We start from the raw sequence: 24,599 nt of genomic DNA, 5'->3' as shown, positions 1-24,599 counted from the left end.
AATGTTAAAGAGATAGGAACTCAAGTCTGGAGATATTACAGAGACAGGAAAGCAAGTCTGGAGATGTCACGGAGATAGGAAAGTGCGGCTGGTAATGTTACAGAGAGTGAATAGCAAAGCTGGAGACATTACTGAGACAGGAAAGCAAGGCTGGAGATGTTACAGAGATAGAAATGCAAGTCTGGAAATGTTACAGAGATAGGAATGCAAGGCTGGAGATGTTACGGAAATAGGAAAGCAAGGCTGGTAATGTTACAGAGATATGAAGGCAAGTCTCGAGATGTTACAGAGATAGGAATGCAAGGCTGGAAATGTTACAGCGATAGGAAAGCAACGCGGGAGATGTTCCAGAGAGGGGAAAGTAAGGCTGGAGATGTCACAGAAAGAGGAAAGCAAGGCCAAAAATGCTTCAGAGATAGGAAAGCAAGGTTGGAGATGTTACAGGGATACGAACGTAAGGCCGGAGACGTTACACAGACAGGAAAGCAAGGCTTTAGATTTCACATAGATAAGAAAGCATAGCTGGAGATGTTACAGAGATAGGAAAAGATGTCTGGCGATGTTACAGAGAGAGGAAAGCAAGTCTGGAGATGTTACAGACAGAGGAAAGTGCGGATGGTAATGTTACAGAGATAGGAAGGCAAGGCTGCAGATGTTACAGAAAGGGGAAAGTTAGTCAGGAGATGTTAACGAGATAGGAAATCAAGTCTGGAGAGGACACAGAAATAGGAAATCAAGGCTGGAGATGTTAAAGAGACAGGAATGCAGGGCCTGAGATGTTACAGAGATAGGAATGCAAGGCTGGAGATGTTACAGAAATACGAACGCAAGTCTGGAGATGTTACAGAGAGAGGAATGCGAGGCTGGAGATGTTACAGAGATAGGAAATCAAGGCTGAAGATGTTACGGTGAGAGAGAAAAGCAAGGCTGGAGATGTTACAGAGAGTTGAAAGCAAAGCTGGTTACTTTACAGAGATAGGACAGCAAGGTTGGATGTGCTTCAGAGAGTGAAGCAAGTCTGGAGATGTTACAGAGAGAGGAAAGCAAGTCTGGAGATGTTACAGAGATCGGAAAGCATTCTGGTAATGTTACAGAGATAGGAAGGCAAGGCTGGAGATGCTACAGAAAGGGGAAAGTTAGTCAGGAGATGTTAACGAGATAGGAAATCAAGTCTGAAGAGGACACAGAGATAGGAAATCAAGGCTGGAGATGTTACAGAGACACGAAAGCAAGACTGGTAATGTTACGGAGATCGGAATGCAAGCCTGGAGATGTTACAGAGGTAAGAATGCAAGGCTGGAAATATTACAGAGACGGGATATCAAAGTTGGAGATGTTACAGAGATAGGAATGCATGGCTGGAGATGTCACAGAGATCGGAAAGCAAGGCTGGAGAGGTTACAGAGAGAGGAATGCGAGGCTGGAGATGTTACAGAGAGCGGAAAGCAAGTCTGGAGATGTTACAGGGATAGGAACGCAAGGATGGAGATGTCACAGAAAGAGGAAAGCAAGGCCGCAGATGCTACAGAGATAGGAAAGCAAAGGCAGAATATTTTACGGGGTGAGGAACGCAAGTCTGGAGATGTTAAAGAGAAACGATAGTAAGGCTGGAGATGTTACAGAGAGAGGAAAGCAAGTCCGGTGATGTTACAGAGACAGTAACGCAAGTTTGGAGAGATTACGGAGAGGGGAAAGCAAATCTGGAGATGTTACAGAGATTGGAAAGCAAGGCTGCAGATGTTACAGAGATAGGAATGCAACGCTAGAGATGTCACAGATAGGAAAGCAAGTCTGAAGATGATACAGAGATAGGAAAGCATGATTGGAGTTGTTACAGGGATAGGAACGTAAGGCTGGAGACGTTACAGGGAGAGGAAAGCAAACCTGAAGATGTTACAGTGACAGGAAAGCAAGGCTGGAGATGTTACAGAGATAGGAAAGCAAGGGTGGAGATGTTACACAGATAGTAACGCAATGCTGGTAATGTTAAAGAGATAGGAACTCAAGTCTGGAGATGTTACAGAGACAGGAAAACAAGTCTGGAGATGTCACGGAGATAGGAAAGTGCAGCTGGTAATGTTACAGGGAGTGAATAGCAAAGCTGGAGATATTACTGAGACAGGAAAGCAAGGCTGGAGATGTCACGGAGATAGGAAAGTGCGGCTGGAGATGTTACAGGGAGTGAATAGCAAAGCTGTAACCAGTGACACTTAAAACCACTTAGACACTTAGAGAAATGGGATTCCGGCACGCAAGGGAAACAGAGAGACGGCAACGGCCCCCCACATAAAGCCTCGCTCCAGTAGCGAAGGCAGTGCGCGGGCAAGCACGGTACCGGGACTGACACTACAATATACACTGAGACAGCTGTTCACTACAATATACACTGAGACAGCTGTTCACTACAATATACACTGGGACAGCTGTTCACTACAATATACACCAGGACAGCTGTTCACTACAATATACACCGGGACAGCTGTTCTCTACAATATAGTCCGGGACAGCTGTTCACTACAATATACACCGGGACAGCTGTTCTCTACAATATACACCGGGACAGCTGTTCACTATAATATACACCGGGACAGTTGTTCCCTACAATATACACCGGGACAGCTGTTCTCTACAATATACACCAGGACAGTTGTTCACTACAATATACACCGGGACAGCTGATTTATATAATATACACCGGGACAGCTGCTCTCAACAATATACACCGGAACAGCTGTTCACTACAGTATACACCGGGACAACTGTTCACTACAATATACACCGGGGCAGCTGTTCTCTACAATATAAACCGAGACAGCGGATAAGTACAATAATTACTGGAACAGCTGTTCACCAAAACATACATCGGGACAGCTGTTCTACAGAATAAACACCAGGACATCTGTTCTCTACAATAGACACCGGGACAGCTGTTCACTACAGTATACACCGGGACAGCTGTTCTCTGCAATATACAACGGGACAGCTGTTCTCAACAATATACACCGGGACAGCTGTTTACTACAATATACACCGGGACAGCTGTTCTCTGCAATATACACCGGGACAGCTGTTCACTACAATATACACCGGGACAGCTGTTCTCTGCAATATACACCGGGACAGCTGTTCACTACAATATACACCGGGACAGCTTTTCACTACAATATACACCGGGACAGCTGTTCACTACAATATACACCGGGACAGCTGTTCTCTACAATATTCAGCGGGACAGCTGTTCACTACAATATACACCGGGATAGCTGTTCTTTACAATATACACCGGGACAGCTGTTCACTAAAACATACAGCGGGACAGCTGTTCACTACAATATACACCGGGACCGCTGTTTCTGCAATATACACCGGGACAGCTGTTCACAACAATATACACCGGGACAGTTGTTCACTACAATATACACCGGGACTGCTGTTCTCTACAATATACACCAGGACAGCTGTTCTCTACAATATACACCAGGACAGCTGTTCTCTGCAATATACAACGGGACAGCTGTTCTCCACAATATACACCGGGACAGCTGTTCACTACAATATACACCGGGACAGCTGTTCTCTGCAATATACACCGGGACAGCTGTTCACTACAATATACACCGGGACAGCTGTTCTCTGCAATATACACCGGGACAGCTGTTCACTACAATATACACCGGGACAGCTATTCACTACAATATACACCGGGACAGCTGTTCACTACAATATACACCGGGACAGCTGTTCTCTACAATATTCAGCGGGACAGCTGTTCACTACAATATACACCGGGATAGCTGTTCTTTACAATATACACCGGGACAGCTGTTCACTAAAACATACAGCGGGACAGCTGTTCACTACAATATACACCGGGACCGCTGTTTCTGCAATATACACCGGGACTGCTGTTCACTACAATATACATCAGGACAGCTGTTCTCTACAATATACACCGCGACAGCTGTTCACAACAATATACACCGGGACAGTTGTTCACTACAATATACACCGGGACTGCTGTTCTCTACAATATACACCAGGACAGCTGTTCTCTACAATATACACCGGGACAGCAGTTCACTACAATATACACCGGGACAGCTGTCCTCTACAATGTACACCGGGACTGCTGTTCTCTGCAATATACACCGGGACAGCTGTTCACTACAATATACACCGGGACAGCTGTTCTCTACAATATACACCGGGACAGCTGTTCACTACAATATACACCGGGACAGCTGTTCACTACAATATACACCGGGACAGCTGTTCACTACAACATACACTGGGACAGCAGTTCACTACAATATACACCGGGATAGCTGTTCTTTACAATATACAGCGGGACAGCTGTTCACTACAACATACAGCGGCACAGCTGTTCTGTACAATATACACCGGGACAGCTGTTCTCTGCAATATACACCGGGACTGCTGTTCACTTCAATATACACCAGGACAGCTGTTCTCTACAATATACACCGGGACAGCTCTTCACTACAATATACACCAGGACAGTTGTTCACTAAAATATACACCGGGACAGCTGTTCACTACAATATACACCGGGACTGCTGTTCTCTACAATATACACCAGGACAGCTGTTCTCTACAATATACACCGGGACCGCTGTTCTCTGCAATATACACCGGGACTGCTGTTCACTACAATATACACCAGGACAGCTGTTCTCTACAATATACACCGCGACAGTTGTTCACAACAATATACACCGGGACAGTTGTTCACTACAATATACACCGGGACAGCTGTTCACTACAATATACACCGGGACTGCTGTTCTCTACAATATACACCAGGACAGCTGTTCTCTACAATATACACCGGGACAGCAGTTCACTACAATATACACTGGGACAGCTGTCCTCTACAATGTACACCGGGACTGCTGTTCTCTGCAATATACACCGGGACAGCTGTTCTCTACAATATACACCGGGACAGCTGTTCACTACAATATACACTGGGACAGCTGTTCACTACAATATACACCGGGACAGCTGTTCACTACAATATACACCGGGACAGCTGTTCACTACAATATACACTGGGACAGCTGTTCACTACGATATACACCGGGACAGCTGTGCACTACAATATACACCGGGACAGCTGATCACTACAACATACACTGGGACAGCAGTTCACTACAATATACACCGGGACAGCTGTTCACTACAATATACACCGGGACAGCTGTTCACTACAACATACAGCGGGACAGCTGTTTACTACAATATACACCGGGACAGCTGTTCTCTGCAATATACACCGGGACTGCTGTTCACTACACTCTACACCAGGACAGCTGTTCTCTACAATATACACCGGGACAGCTCTTCACTACAATATACACCAGGACAGTTGTTCACTAAAATATACACCGGGACTGCTTTTCTCTACAATATACACCAGGACAGCTGTTCTCTACAATATACACCGAGACAGCAGTTCACTACAATATACACCGGGACTGCTGTCCTCTTCAATGTACACCGGGACTGCTGTTCACTACAATATACACCGGGACAGCTGTTCACTACAATATACACCGGGACAGCTGTTCTCTACAATATACACCGGGACAGCTGTTCACTACCATATACACCGGGACTTTTGTTCACTACAATTTACACCGGGACAGCTGTTCACTACAATATACACCGGGACAGCTGTTCACTACAATATACACCGGGACAGCTGTTCACTACAATATACACCGGGACAGCTGTTCTCTTGAATATACTCAGGGACAGCTTTTCTCTACAATATACACTGGGACAGCTGTTCTCTACAAAATACACCAGGACAGCTGTTCCCTGCAATATACACCGGGACAGCTGTTCACTACAATATACACCGGGACAGCTGTTCTCTACAATATACATCAGGACAGCTGATTCTCTACAATATGCACTGGGACAGCTGTTCACTATAATATACACCGGGACAGCTGTTCACTACAATATACACCGGGACAGCTGTTCTCTATAATAGACACATGGACAGCTGATCACTACAATATACACCGGGACAGCTGTTCTCTACAATATACTCCGGGACAGCTGTTCACTACAATATACACCGGGACAGCTGTTCTCTACAATATACACCGGGACAGCTGTTCACTATAATATACACCGGGAGAGCTGTTCCCTACAATATACACCGGGACAGCTGTTCTCTACAATATACACCGGGACAGTTGTTCACTACAATATACACCGGGACAGCTGATTTATATAATATACACCGGGACAGCTGTTCTCTACAATATACACCGGAACAGCTGTTCACTACAATATACACCGGGACAACTGTTCACTACAATATACACCGGGACAGCTGTTCTCTACAATGTAGACCGAGACAGCGGTTAAGTACAAAAATTACTGGGACAGCTGTTCACCAAAACATACACTGGGACAGCTGTTCTACAGAATAAACACCAGGACATCAGTTCTCTACAATATACACTGGGACAGATGTTCACTACAGTATTCACCGGGACAGCTGTTCTCTGCAATATACACCGGGACAGCTGTTCATTACAATATACACCGGGACAGCTGTTCTCTGCAATATACACCGGGACAGCTGTTCACTACAATATACACCGGGACAGCTGTTCTCTACAATATACACCGGGACAGCTGTTCACTACAATATACACCGGAACAGCTGTTCTCTACAATATTCAGCGGGACAGCTGTTCACTATAATATACACCGGGACAGCTGTTCACTACGATATACACCTGGACAGCTGTTCACTACAATATACACCGGGACAGCTGTTCACTACAATATACACCGGGACAGCTGTTCTCTGCAATATACACCGGGACTGCTGTTCACTACAATATACACCAGAACAGCTGTTCACTACAATATACACCGGGACAGCTGTTCACTACAATATACACCGGGACAGCTGTTCTCTGCAATATACACCGGGACAGCTGTTCACTACAACATACACCAGGACAGCTGTTCACTACAATATACTCCGGGACAGCTGTTCACTACAACATACACCAGGACAGCTGTTCACTACAATATACACCGGGACAGCTGTTCACTACAATAAACACCGGGACAGCTGTTCACTACAATATACACCGGGACAGCTGTTCACTACAATATACACCGGGACAGCTGTTCTCTACAATATACACCGGGACAGCTGTTCACTACAATATACACCGGAACAGCTGTTCTCTACAATATTCAGCGGGACAGCTGTTCACTATAATATACACCGGGACAGCTGTTCACTACGATATACACCTGGACAGCTGTTCACTACAATATACACCGGGACAGCTGTTCACTACAATATACACCGGGACAGCTGTTCTCTGCAATATACACCGGGACTGCTGTTCACTACAATATACACCAGAACAGCTGTTCACTACAATATACACCGGGACAGCTGTTCACTACAATATACACCGGGACAGCTGTTCTCTGCAATATACACCGGGACAGCTGTTCACTACAACATACACCAGGACAGCTGTTCACTACAATATACTCCGGGACAGCTGTTCACTACAACATACACCAGGACAGCTGTTCACTACAATATACACCGGGACAGCTGTTCACTACAATAAACACCGGGACAGCTGTTCACTACAATATACACCGGGACAGCTGTTCACTACAATAAACACCGGGACAGCTGTTCACTACATTATACACCGGGATAGCTGTTCACTACAACATACACCAGGACAGCCGTTCACTTCAATATACACCTGGACAGCTGTTCACTACAACATACACCAGGACAGCTGTTCACTACAATAAACACCGGGACAGCTGTTCTCTACAATATTCAGCGGGACAGCTGTTCACTACAATATACACCGGGACAGCTGTTCTCTGCAATATACACCGGGACTGCTGTTCACTACAATATACACCAGGACAGCTGTTCTCTACAATATACACCAGAACAGCTGTTCACTACAATATACACCGGGACAGCTGTTCTCTACAATATACACCAGGACAGCTGTTCTCTACAATATACACCGGGACAGCTGTTCACTACAATATACACCGGGACAGTAGTTCATTACAATATACACCGGGACAGCTGTTTACTACATAATACACCGGGACAGCTGTTCACTACAATATACACCAGGACAGCTGTTCCCTACAACATACACCGGGACAGCCGTTCACTACAATATACACTGGGACAGCTGTTCACAACAATATATACCTGGACAGCTGTTCACTACAATATACACCAGGACAGCCGTTCTCTACAATATACACCAGGACAGCTGTTCTCTACAATATACACTGGGACAGTTGTTCTCTACAAAATACACCGGGACAGCTGTTCACTACAATATACACCTGGACAGTTGTTCACTACAATATACACCGGGAAAGCTGTTCTCTACAATATACACCTGGACAGTTGTTCACTACAAAATACACCGGAAAAGCTGTTCTCTACAATATACACCAGGACAGCTGTTCACTACAATATACAACGGGACAGCTGTTCTCTACAATAAACACCGGGACAACTGTTCACCACAAAAGACACCGGGACAGCTGTTCACTACAATATACACCAGGACAGCTGTTCACTACAATATACACCGGGACAGCAGTTCACTACAATATACACCTGGACAGCTGTTCACTACAATATACACCGGGAAAGCTGTTCTCTACAATACACAGCGGGACAGCTGTTCTCTACAATATACACCGGGACAGCGGTTCAGTACAATATTCACCGGGACAGCTGTTCACTACAATATACACCGGGACAGCTGTTCTCTACAATATACACCGGGACAGCTGTTCACTACAATATACACCGGGAAAGCTTTTCTCTACAATATACACCGGGACAGCTGTTCACTACGATATACGCCTGGACAGCTGTTCACTACAATATACACCGGACAGCTGTTCACTACAATATACACTGGGACCTCTGTTCTCTTCAATATACACCGGGATAGCTGTTCTTTACAATACACACCAGGACAGCTGTTCACTACAATATACACCGGGACAGCTGTTCACTACAATATACGCTGGGACCTCTGTTCTCTTCAATATGCACCGGGATAGCTGTTCTTTACAATACACACCAGGACAGCTGTTCACTACAACATACACCGGGACAGCTTGTCACTACAATATACTCCGGAACTGCTGTTCTCTACAATATTCACCGGGACAGCTGTTCACTACAATATACAACGGGATAGCTGTTCTTTACAATATACACCTGACAGCTATTCACTACAATATACACCGGGACAGCTGTTCTCTACAATATACACCGGGACAGCTGTTCACTACAATATACACCAGGACCGCAGTTCTCTACAATATCCACTGGGACAGCTGTCCTCTACAATATACACCGGGACAGTTGTTCACTACAATATACACCAGGACAGCTGTTCACTACAATATACACCGGGACTGCTGTTCTCTACAATATACACCAGGACAGCTGTTCACTACAATATACACCGGGACAACTGTTCACTACTATATACACCTGGACAGTTGTTCACTACAATATATTCACCAGGACAGCTGTTCTCTACAATATACACCGGGACAGCTGTTCACTACAATATACACCGGGACAGCTGTTCTCTCCAATATACACCGGGACAGCTGTTCTCTACAATATACACCGGGACAGCGGTTCAGTACAATATTCACCGGGACAGCTGTTCACTACAATATACACCGGGACAGCTGTTCACTACAATATACACCGGGGACAGCTGTTCTCTACAATATGCACCGGGACAGCTGTTCACTACAATATACACCGGGACAACTGTTCACTATAATATACACCGGGACAGCTGTTCACTACGATATACACCTGGACAGCTGTTCACTGCAATATACACAGGGAAAGCTGTTCTCTACAATATTCACCGGGACAGCTGTTCACTACAATATAGACCGGGACAGCGGTTCAGTACAATAATTACCGGGACAGCTGTTCACCATGACATGCAACGGGATAACTGTTCTACACAATAAACACCAGGACTGCTGTTCTCTACAACAGACACCGGGACAGCTGTTCACTACAATATACACCGGGACAGCTGTTCTCTAAAATATACACCAAGACAGCTGTTCACTACTATATACACCGGGACAACTGTTCACTATAATATACACCGGGACAGCTGTTCACTACGATATACACCTGGACAGCTGTTCACTACAATATACACCGGGACAGCTGTTCACTACAACATACACCGGGACAGCTGTTCTCTACAATATACACCGGGACAGCTGTTCACTACAATATACACTGGGACAGCTGTACTCTACAATATACACCGGGACATCTGTTCACTACGATATACACCTGGACAGCTGTTCACTACAATATACACCGGGACGGCTGTTCACTACAATATACACTGGGACCTCTGTTCACTTCAATATACACCGGGATAGCTGTTCTTTACAATATACACCGGGACAGCTGTTCACTACAACATACACCGGGACAGCTGTTCACTACAATATACACCGGGACAGCTGTTCTCTGCAATATACTCCGGGACTGATGTTCTCTACGATGTACACCTGGACAGCTGTTCACTACAATATACACCGGGAAAGCGGTTCACTACAATATAGACCGGGACAGCTGTTCAGTACAATAATTAAAGGGACAGCTGTTCACCATGACATACACCGGGATAACTGTTCTACACAATAAACACCAGGAGTGCTGTTCTCTACAACAGACACCGGGACAGCTGTTCACTACAATATGCACCGGGACAGCTGTTCTCTAAAATATACACCGGGACAGCTGTTCACTACAATATACACCGGGACAGCTGTTCACTACAATATACACCGGGACAACTGTTCACTATAATATGCACCGGGACAGCTGTTCACTACAATATACACAGGGAAAGCTGTTCACTACAATATACACAGGGAAAGCTGTTCTCTACAATATTCACCGGACAGCTGTTCACTACAATATAGACCGGGACAGCGGTTCAGTACAATAATTACCGGGACAGCTGTTCACCATGACATACAACGGGATAACTGTTCTACACAATAAACACCAGGACTGCTGTTCTCTACAACAGACACCGGGACAGCTGTTCACTACAATATACACCGGGACAGCTGTTCTCTAAAATATACACCAAGACAGCTGTTCACTACTATATACACCGGGACAACTGTTCACTATAATATACACCGGGACAGCTGTTCACTACGATATACACCTGGACAGCTGTTCACTACAATATACACCGGGACAGCTGTTCACTATAACATACACCGGGACAGCTGTTCTCTACAATATACACCGGGACAGCTGTTCACTACAATATACACTGGGACAGCTGTACTCTACAATATACACCGGGACATCTGTTCACTACGATATACACCTGGACAGCTGTTCACTACAATATACACCGGGACGCTGTTCACTACAATATACACCGGGACAGCTGTTCACTACAATATACACTGGGACCTCTGTTCACTTCAATATACACCGGGATAGCTGTTCTTTACAATATACACCGGGACAGCTGTTCACTACAACATACACCGGGACAGCTGTTCACTACAATATACACCGGGACAGCTGTTCTCTGCAATATACTCCGGGACTGCTGTTCTCTACGAGAGACACCTGGACAGCTGTTCACTACAATATACACCGGGAAAGCGGTTCACTACAATATAGACCGGGACAGCGGTTCAGTACAATAATTAAAGGGACAGCTGTTCACCATGACATACACCGGGATAACTGTTCTACACAATAAACACCAGGAGTGCTGTTCTCTACAACAGACACCGGGACAGCTGTTCACTACAATATAACCAGGAAAGCTGTTCTCTACAATATTCACCGGGACAGCTGTTCACTACATTATACACCGGGACAGCTGTTCACTACAATATACACCGGGACAGCTGTTCTCTACAATATTCACCGGGTCAGCTGTTCACTACAATATACACCGGGACAGCTGTTCACTACAATATTCACCGGGAAAGCTGTTCACTACAATATACACCGGGACAGCTGTTCACTACAACATACACCGGGACAGCTGTTCAGTACAATATACACCGGGACAGCTGTTCACTACAATATACACCGGGACAGCTGTTCACTACAATATACACCGGGACAGCTATTCTCTACAATATACACCGGGACAGCTGTTCACTACGATATACACCTGGACAGCTGTTCACTACAATATACACCGGGACAGCTGTTCACTACAATTTACACTGGGACCTCTGTTCACTTCAATATACACGGGGATAGCTGTTCAGTACAATATACACCGGGACAGCTGTTCACTACAACATACACCGGGGAAGCTGTTCACTACAATATACACCGGGACAGCTGTTCAGTAAAGTATACACCGGGACAACTGTTCACTATAATATACACCGGGACTGCTGTTCACTACAACATACACCGGGGAAGCTGTTCTCTACAATATACACCGGGACAGCTGTTCTTTACAATATACACCGGGACGGCTGTTCTCTAAAATATACACCGGGGAAGCTGTTCTCTACAATATACACCGGGACAGCTGTTCTCTGCAATATTCACCGGGACAGCTGTTCACTACAATATACACCGGGATAGCTGTTCTTTACAAGAGACACCGGGACCGCTGTTCACTACAATATACACCAGGAAAGCTGTTCTCTACAATATTCACCGGGACAGCTGTTCACTACAATATACACCGGGACAGATGTTCACTACAATATACACCGGGACAGCTGTTCTCTGCAATATTCACCGGGACAGCTGTTCACTACAATATACACCGGGATAGCTGTTCTTTACAATATACACCGGGACAGCTGTTCTCTGCAATATTCACCGGAACAGTTGTTCACTACAATATAAACCGGAATAGCTGTTCTTTACAATATACACCGGGACCGCTGTTCGCTACAATATACACCGGGACTGCTGTACTCTACAATATACACCAGGACAGCTGTTCTCTACAATATACACCGGGACAGCTGTTCACTATAATATACACTGGGACAGCTGTTCTCTACAATATACACCGTGACAGCTGTTCACTACAATATACACCGGGACAGCTGTTCAGTAAAGTATACACCGGGACAACTGTTCACTATAATATACACCGGGACAGCTGTTCACTATGATATACACTGGGAAAGCAGTTCTCTACAATATTCACCAGGACAGCTGTTCACTACAATAAACACCGGGACAGCTGTTCACTACAATATACACCTGGACAGCTGTTCACTACAATATACACCAGGACAGCTGTTCACTACAATATTCACCGGGACAGCTGTTCACTACAATATACACCGGGACAGCTGTTCACTACAATATACACCGGGACAGCTGTTCTCTACAATATTCACCGGGTCAGCTGTTCTCTACAATATTCACCGGGACAGCTGTTCACTACAATATACACCGGGACAGCTGTTCTCTACAATATTCACCGGGTCAGCTGTTCACTACAATATACACCGGGACAGCTGTTCACTACAATATTCACCAGGAAAGCTGTTCACTACAATATACACCGGGACAGCTGTTCACTACAATATACACCGGGACAGCTGTTCAGTACAATATACACCGGGACAGCTGATCACTACAATATACACCGGGACAGCTGTTCAGTAAAGTATACACCGGGACAACTGTTCACTATAATATACACCGGGACAGCTGTTCTCTGCAAAATACTCCGGGACTGATGTTCTCTACAATATTCACCGGGACAGCTGTTCACTACAATATGCAGCGGGATAGCTGTTATTTACAATATGCACCGGGACAGCTGTTCACTACAATATACATCGGGACAGCTGTTCTCTACAATATACACCGGGACAGCTGTTCACTACAATATACACCAGGACAGCTGTTCACTACAATATACACCGGGACAGCTGTTCACTACAATATACACCGGGACAGTTGTTCACGACAATATACACCGGGACAGCTGTTCACTACAATATACACCGGGACTGTTGTTCTCTACAATATACCCCAGGACAGCTGTTCACTACAATAAACACCGGGAAAGTTGTTCTCTACAATATACACCGGGAGAGCTGTTCACTACAATTTACACCGGGACAGCTGTTCACTACAATATACACCGGGACAGCTGTTCACTGCAGTATACACCGGGACAACTGTTCACTATAATATACACCGGGACAGCTGTTCACTACGATACACACCTGGACAGCTGTTCACTACAATATACACCGGGAAAGCTGTTCTCTACAATATACCCCAGGACAGCTGTTCACTACAATAAACACCGGGAAAGTTGTTCTCTACAATATACACCGGGAGAGCTGTTCACTACAATTTACACCGGGACAGCTGTTCACTACAATATACACCGGGACAGCTGTTCACTGCAGTATACACCGGGACAACTGTTCACTATAATATACACCGGGACAGCTGTTCACTACGATATACACCTGGACAGCTGTTCACTACAATATACACCGGGAAAGCTGTTCTCTACAATATTCACCGGGACAGCTGTTCACTACAATATAGACCGAGACAGCGGTTCAGTACAATAATTACCGGGACAGCATTTCAGTACAATAATTACCGGGACAGCTGTTCACCATGACATACACCGGGATAACTGTTCTACACAATAAACACCAGGACTGCTGTTCTCTACAACAGACACCGGGACAGCCCTGCACTACAATACACACCGGGACAGCTGTTCTCTAAAATGTACACCGGGACAGATGTTCACTACAATATACACCGGGACAGCTGTTCTCTGCAATATACTCCGGGACTGATGTTCTCTACAATATTCACCGGGACAGCTGTTCACTACAATATGCAGCGGGATAGCTGTTCTTTACAATATACACCGGGACAGCTGTTCACTACAATATACACCGGGACAGCTGTTCTCTACAATATACACCGGGACAGCTGTTCTCTACAATATACACCGGGACAGCTGTTCACTACAATATACACCGGGACAGCTGTTCACTACAATATACACCGGGACAGCTGTTCACTACAATATACACCGGGACTGTTGTTCTCTACAATATACCCCAGGACAGCTGTTCATTGCAATAAACACCGGGAAAGTTGTTCTCTACAATATGCACCGGGACAGCTGTTCTCTACAATATACACCGGGACAGCGGTTCAGTACAATATACACCGGGACAGCTGTTCACTACAATATACACCGGGACAGCTGTTCACTACAGTATACACCGGGACAACTGTTCACTATAATATACACCGGGACAGCTGTTCACTACGATATACACCGGGACAGCTGTTCACTACAATATACACCGGGAAAGCTGTTCTCTACAATATTCACCGGGACAGCTGTTCACTACAATATAGACCGGGACAGCGTTTCAGTACAATAATTTACGGGACAGCATTTCAGTACAATAATTACCGGGACAGCTGTTCACCATGACATACACCGGGATAACTGTTCTACAGAATAAACACCAGGACTGCTGTTCTCTACAACAGACACTGGGACAGCCCTGCACTACAATATACACCGGGACAGCTGTTCTCTAAAATATACACCGGGACAGCTGTTCACTACAATATACACCGGGACAACTGTTCACTATAATATACACCGGGACAGCTGTTCACTACGATATACACCGGGAGAACTGTACACTATAATATACACTGGGACAGCTGTTCACGACAATATACTCCGAGAAAGCTGTTCTTTACAACATACTCCGGGACAGCTGTTCACTACAATATACACCAGGACAGCTGTTCACTACAATATACACCGGGAAAGCTGTTCACTACGATATACACCGGCACAGCTGTTCACTACGATATACACCGGGACAGCTGTTCACTACAATATACACCGGGAAAGCTGTTCTCTACAATATTCACCGGGACAGCTGTTCACTACAATATAGACCGGGACAGCGGTTCAGTACAATAATTTATGGGACAGCATTTCAGTACAATAATTACCGGGACAGCTGTTCACCATGACATACACCGGGATAACTGTTCTACACAATAAACACCAGGACTGCTGTTCTCTACAACAGACACCGGGACAGCCCTGCACTACAATATACACCGGGACAGCTGTTCTCTAAAATATACACCGGGACAGCTGTTCACTACAATATACACCGGGACAACTGTTCACTATAATATACACCGGGACAGCTGTTCACTACGATATACACCGGGACAGCTGTTCTCTAAAATATACACCGGGACAGCTGTTCACTACAATATACACCGGGACAACTGTTCACTATAATATACACTGGGACAGCTGTTCACGACAATATACTCCTAGAAAGCTGTTCTCTACAATATACACCGGGACAGCAGTTCACTACAATATACACCGGGAAAGCTGTTCTCTACAACACACACCGGGACAGCTGTTCACTACAATATACACCGGGACAGCTGTTCACTACAATATACACCGGGAAAGCTGTTCTCTACAATATTCACCGGGACAGCTGTTCACTATAATATACACCGGGACAGCTGTTCACTACATTATACACCGGGACTGCTGTTCTCCACAATATTCACCGGGACAGCTGTTCACTACAATATACACCGGGACAGCAGTTCACTACGATAGACACTGGGACAGCTGTTCACCACAATATACACCGTGACAGCTGTTCTCTACAATATACACCGGGACAGCTTTTTACTACGATATACACTGGGACAGCTATTCACCACAATATACACCGGGACAGCTGTTCTCTACAATATACACCGGGACAGCTGTTCACTACGATATACACCTGGACAGCTGTTCACTACAATATACACCGGAACAGCTGTTCACTTCAATATACACCGGGACAGCTGTTCTCTACAATATTCACCGGGACAGCTGTTCACTACAATGTACACCGGCACAGCTGTTCACTACAATGTACACTGGGACAGCTGTTCACCACAATATACACCGTGACAGCTGTTCACTACAATATACACCAGGAAAGCTGTTCTCTACAATATTCACCGGGACAGCTGTTCACTACAATATACACCGGGACAGCTGTTCTCTGCAATATACACCGGGACAGCTGTTCACTACGATATACACCTGGACAGCTGTTCATTTCAATATACACCTGGACAGCTCTTCACGACAATATACACCGAGACAGCTGTTCTCTGCAATATACTCCGGGACTGCTGTTCACTACAATATACACCGGGGAAGCTGTTCTCTACAAGAACAACTGGACAGCTGTTCTTTACAATATACACCGAGACAGCTGTTCACTACAACATACACCGGGGAAGCTGTTCACTACAATATACACCGGGACAGCTGTTCTCTACAATATTCACCGGGTCAGCTGTTCACTACAATATACACCGGGACAGCTGTTCACTACAATATTCACCAGGAAAGCTGTTCACTACAATATACACCGGGACAGCTGTTCACTACAATATACACCGGGACAGCTGTTCAGTACAATATACACCGGGACAGCTGATCACTACAATATACACCGGGACAGCTGTTCAGTAAAGTATACACCGGGACAACTGTTCACTATAATATACACCGGGACAGCTGTTCTCTGCAAAATACTCCGGGACTGATGTTCTCTACAATATTCACCGGGACAGCTGTTCACTACAATATGCAGCGGGATAGCTGTTATTTACAATATACACCGGGACAGCTGTTCACTACAATATACATCGGGACAGCTGTTCTCTACAATATACACCGGGACAGCTGTTCACTACAATATACACCAGGACAGCTGTTCACTACAATATACACCGGGACAGCTGTTCACTACAATATACACCGGGACAGTTGTTCACGACAATATACACCGGGACAGCTGTTCACTACAATATACACCGGGACTGTTGTTCTCTACAATATACCCCAGGACAGCTGTTCACTACAATAAACACCGGGAAAGTTGTTCTCTACAATATACACCGGGAGAGCTGTTCACTACAATTTACACCGGCACAGCTGTTCACTACAATATACACCGGGACAGCTGTTCACTGCAGTATACACCGGGACAACTGTTCACTATAATATACACCGGGACATCTGTTCACTACGATACACACCTGGACAGCTGTTCACTACAATATACACCGGGAAAGCTGTTCTCTACAATATACCCCAGGACAGCTGTTCACTACAATAAACACCGGGAAAGTTGTTCTCTACAATATACACCGGGAGAGCTGTTCACTACAATTTACACCGGGACAGCTGTTCACTACAATATACACCGGGACAGCTGTTCACTGCAGTATACACCGGGACAACTGTTCACTATAATATACACCGGGACAGCTGTTCACTACGATATACACCTGGACAGCTGTTCACTACAATATACACCGGGAAAGCTGTTCTCTACAATATTCACCGGGACAGCTGTTCACTACAATATAGACCGAGACAGCGGTTCAGTACAATAATTACCGGGACAGCATTTCAGTACAATAATTACCGGGACAGCTGTTCACCATGACATACACCGGGATAACTGTTCTACACAATAAACACCAGGACTGCTGTTCTCTACAACAGACACCGGGACAGCCCTGCACTACAATACACACCGGGACAGCTGTTCTCTAAAATATACACCGGGACAGATGTTCACTACAATATACACCGGGACAGCTGTTCTCTGCAATATACTCCGGGACTGATGTTCTCTACAATATTCACCGGGACAGCTGTTCACTACAATATGCAGCGGGATAGCTGTTCTTTACAATATACACCGGGACAGCTGTTCACTACAATATACACCGGGACAGCTGTTCTCTACAATATACACCGGGACAGCTGTTCTCTACAATATACACCGGGACAGCTGTTCACTACAATATACACCGGGACAGCTGTTCACTACAATATACACCGGGACAGCTGTTCACTACAATATACACCGGGACTGTTGTTCTCTACAATATACCCCAGGACAGCTGTTCATTGCAATAAACACCGGGAAAGTTGTTCTCTACAATATGCACCGGGACAGCTGTTCTCTACAATATACACCGGGACAGCGGTTCAGTACAATATACACCGGGACAGCTGTTCACTACAATATACACCGGGACAGCTGTTCACTACAGTATACACCGGGACAGCTGTTCACTACAATATACACCGGGAAAGCTGTTCTCTACAGTATTCACCGGGACAGCTGTTCACTACAATATAGACCGGGACAGCGGTTCAGTACAATAATTTACGGGACAGCATTTCAGTACAATAATTACCGGGACAGCTGTTCACAATGACATACACCGGGATAACTGTTCTACACAATAAACACCAGGACTGCTGTTCTCTACAACAGACACTGGGACAGCCCTGCACTACAATATACACCGGGACAGCTGTTCTCTAAAATATACACCGGGACAGCTGTTCACTACAATATACACCGGGACAACTGTTCACTATAATATACACCGGGACAGCTGTTCACTACGATATACACCGGGAGAACTGTACACTATAATATACACTGGGACAGCTGTTCACGACAATATACTCCGAGAAAGCTGTTCTTTACAACATACTCCGGGACAGCTGTTCACTACAATATACACCAGGACAGCTGTTCACTACAATATACACCGGGAAAGCTGTTCACTACGATATACACCGGCACAGCTGTTCACTACGATATACACCGGGACAGCTGTTCACTACAATATACACCGGGAAAGCTGTTCTCTACAATATTCACCGGGACAGCTGTTCACTACAATATAGACCGGGACAGCGGTTCAGTACAATAATTTACGGGACAGCATTTCAGTACAATAATTACCGGGACAGCTGTTCACCATGACATACACCGGGATAACTGTTCTACACAATAAACACCAGGACTGCTGTTCTCTACAACAGACACCGGGACAGCCCTGCACTACAATATACACCGGGACAGCTGTTCTCTAAAATATACACCGGGACAGCTGTTCACTACAATATACACCGGGACAACTGTTCACTATAATATACACCGGGACAGCTGTTCACTACGATATACACCGGGACAGCTGTTCTCTAAAATATACACCGGGACAGCTGTTCACTACAATATACACCGGGACAACTGTTCACTATAATATACACTGGGACAGCTGTTCACGACAATATACTCCTAGAAAGCTGTTCTCTACAACATACACCGGGACAGCTGTTCACTACAATATACACCGGGACAGCAGTTCACTACAATATACACCGGGAAAGCTGTTCTCTACAACACACACCGGGACAGCTGTTCACTACAATATACACCGGGACAGCTGTTCACTACAATATACACCGGGAAAGCTGTTCTCTACAATATTCACCGGGACAGCTGTTCACTATAATATACACCGGGACAGCTGTTCACTACATTATACACCGGGACTGCTGTTCTCCACAATATTCACCGGGACAGCTGTTCACTACAATATACACCGGGACAGCAGTTCACTACGATAGACACTGGGACAGCAGTTCACCACAATATACACCGTGACAGCTGTTCTCTACAATATACACCGGGACAGCTTTTTACTACGATATACACTGGGACAGCTATTCACCACAATATACACCGGGACAGCTGTTCTCTACAATATACACCGGGACAGCTGTTCACTACGATATACACCTGGACAGCTGTTCACTACAATATACACCGGAACAGCTGTTCACTTCAATATACACCGGGACAGCTGTTCTCTACAATATTCACCGGGACAGCTGTTCACTACAATGTACACCGGGACAGCTGTTCACTACAATGTACACTGGGACAGCTGTTCACCACAATATACACCGTGACAGCTGTTCACTACAATATACACCGGGAAAGCTGTTCTCTACAATATTCACCGGGACAGCTGTTCACTACAATATACACCGGGACAGCTGTTCTCTGCAATATACACCGGGACAGCTGTTCACTACGATATACACCTGGACAGCTGTTCACTACAATATACACCTGGACAGCTCTTCACGACAATATACACCGAGACAGCTGTTCTCTGCAATATACTCCGGGACTGCTGTTCACTACAATATACACCGGGGAAGCTGTTCTCTACAAGAACAACTGGACAGCTGTTCTTTACAATATACACCGAGACAGCTGTTCACTACAACATACACCGGGGAAGCTGTTCTCTACAATATACACCGGGACAGCTGTTCAGTACAATATACACCGGGACAGCTGTTCTCTGCAATATACTCCGGGACTGCTGTTCTCTACAATATTCACCAGGACAGCTGTACACTACAATATACATCGGGATAGCTGTTCTTTACAATATACACCGGGACAGCTGTTCACCACAATATACACCGGGACAGCTGTTCTCTACAATATACACCTGGTCAGCTGTTCACTACAATATACTCCAGGACAGCTGTTCTCTACAATATACCCCGGGACAGCTGTTCACTACAATATACACTGGGACAGTTGTTCACTACAATATACACCAGGACAGCTGTTCACTACAATATACACCGGGACAACTGTTCACTACAATATACACCAGGACAGCTGTTCTCTACAATATACACCGGGACAGCTGTTCACTACAATATACACTGGGACAGCTGTTCTCAACAATATACACCGGGACAGCTGTTCACTATAATATACACCTGGACAGCTGTTCACTACAATATACACCGGGAACGTTGTTCTCTTATACACACCTGGACAGCTGTTCTCTACAATATACACCGGGACAGCGGTTTAGTGCAATATACACCGGGACAGCTGTTCACTACAATATACACCGGGACAGATGTTCTCTACAATATACACCGGGACAGCGGTTCAGTACAATATACACCGGGAATTTTGTTCACTACAATTTACACCGGGACAACTGTTCACTATAATATATACCGGGACAACTGTTCACTATAATATCCACCGGGACATCTGTTCACTACGATATACACCTGGACAGCTGTTCACTACAATATACACTGGGAAAGCTGCTCTCTACAATATTCACCGGGACAGCTGTTCACTACAATATACACCGGGACAGCTGTTCGCTACAATATAAACCGGGACAGCTGTTCACTACGTTATACACCTGGACAGCTGTTCACTACAATATACACCGGGACAGCTGTTCACTACAATATACACTGGGACCTCTGTTCACTTCAATATACACCGGGACAGCTGTTCTTTACAATATACACCGGGACAGCTGTTCACTACAACATACACCGGGACAGCTGTTCACTACAATATACACCGGGACAGCTGTACTCTACAATATACTCCGGGACTGATGTTCTCTACAATATACACCGGGACAGCTGTTCGCTACAATATACACCGGGACAGCTGTTCACTACGATATACACCTGGACAGCTGTTCACTACAATATACACTGGGACCTCGGTTCACTTCAATATACACCGGGACAGCTGTTCTTTACAATAGACACCGGGACAGCTGTTCACTACAACATACACCGGGACAGCTGTTCACTACAATATACACCGGGACAGCTGTACTCTGCAATATACTCCGGGACTGATGTTCTCTACAATATTCACCGGGACAGCTCTTCACTACAATATACACCAGGACAGCTGTTCTCTACAATATACACCGGGACAGCTGTTCACTACAATATTCACCGGGACAGTTATTCACTACAATATACACCGGGACAGCTGTTCTTTACAATATACACCAGGACAGCTGTTCACTACAATATACACCGGGACAGCTGTTCTCTACAATATACACCGGGACAGCTCTTCACTACAATATACACCAGGACAGCTGTTCTCTACAATATACACCGGGACAGCTGTTCACTACAATATACACCGGGACAGCTGTTCACTACAATATACACCGGGAGTGCTGTTCTCTACAATATACACCAGGACAGCTGTTCACTACAATATACACCGGGACAACTGTTCACTACAATATACACCAGGACAGCTGTTCTCTACAATATACACCGGGACAGCTGTTCACTACAATATACACTGGGACAGCTGTTCTCTACAATATACACCGGGACAGCTGTTCACTATAATATACACCTGAACAGCTGTTCACTACAATATACACCGGGAACGTTGTTCTCTACAATATACACCTGGACAGCTGTTCTCTACAATATACACCGGGACAGCGGTTTAGTGCAATATACACCGGGACAGCTGTTCACTACAATATACACCGGGACAGCTGTTCTCTACAATATACACCGGGACAGCGGTTCAGTACAATATACACCGGGAATTTTGTTCACTACAATTTACACCGGGACAACTGTTCACTATAATATACACCGGGACATCTGTTCACTATAATATACACCTGGACAGCTGTTCACTACAATATACACCGGGAAAGCTGTTCTCTACAATATTCACCGGGACAGCTGTTCACTACAATATACACCGGGACAGCTGTTCGCTACCATATAAACCGGGACAGCTGTTCACTACGATATACACCTGGACAGCTGTTCACTACAATATACACCAGGACAGCTGTTCACTACAATATACACTGGGACCTCTGTTCACTTCAATATACACCGGGACAGCTGTTCTTTACAATAGACACCGGGACAGTTGTTCACTACAACATACACCGGGACAGCTGTTCACTACAATATACACCGGGACAGCTGTTCTCTACAATATTCACCGGGACAGCTGTTCACTACAATATGCAGCGGGATAGCTGCTCTTTACAATATACACCGGGACAGCTGTTCACTACAATATACACCGGGACAGCTGTTCTCTACAATATACACCAGGACAGCTGTTCTCTACAATATTCACCGGGACAGCTGTTCACTACAATATGCACCGGAACAGCTGTTCTTTACAATATAGACCGGGACAGCTGTTCTCTACAATATAGACCGGGACAGCGGTTCAGTACAATAATTACCGGGACAGCGGTTCAGTACAATAATTACGGGGACAGCTGTTCACCATGACATACACCGGGATAACTGTTCTACACAAAAAACACCAGGACTGCTGTTCGCTACAACAGACACCGGGACAGCTGTTCACTACAATATACACCGGGACAGCTGTTCTCTAAAATATACACCGGGACAGCTGTTCACTACAATATACACCGGGATAGCTGTTCTATACAATATACACCGGGACAGCTGTTCACTACAATATACACCGGGATAGCTGTTCTTTACAATATACACCGGGACAGCTGTTCACTACAATATACACCGAGACAGCTGTTCTCTACAATATACACCGGGACAACTGTTCACTACAATATACACCAGGACAGCTGTTCTCTACAATATACACCGGGACAGCTGTTCACTACAATATACACTGGGACAGTTGTTCACTACAATATACACCGTGACAGCTGTTCA

Source organism: Chiloscyllium plagiosum, unplaced genomic scaffold (genome assembly GCF_037043375.1).
Source record: "Chiloscyllium plagiosum isolate Xiang-an unplaced genomic scaffold, Cpla_swu_hap1 HiC_scaffold_43, whole genome shotgun sequence".
Classification (NCBI taxonomy): domain Eukaryota; kingdom Metazoa; phylum Chordata; class Chondrichthyes; order Orectolobiformes; family Hemiscylliidae; genus Chiloscyllium; species Chiloscyllium plagiosum.
This window is presented reverse-complemented; position numbering follows the sequence as displayed.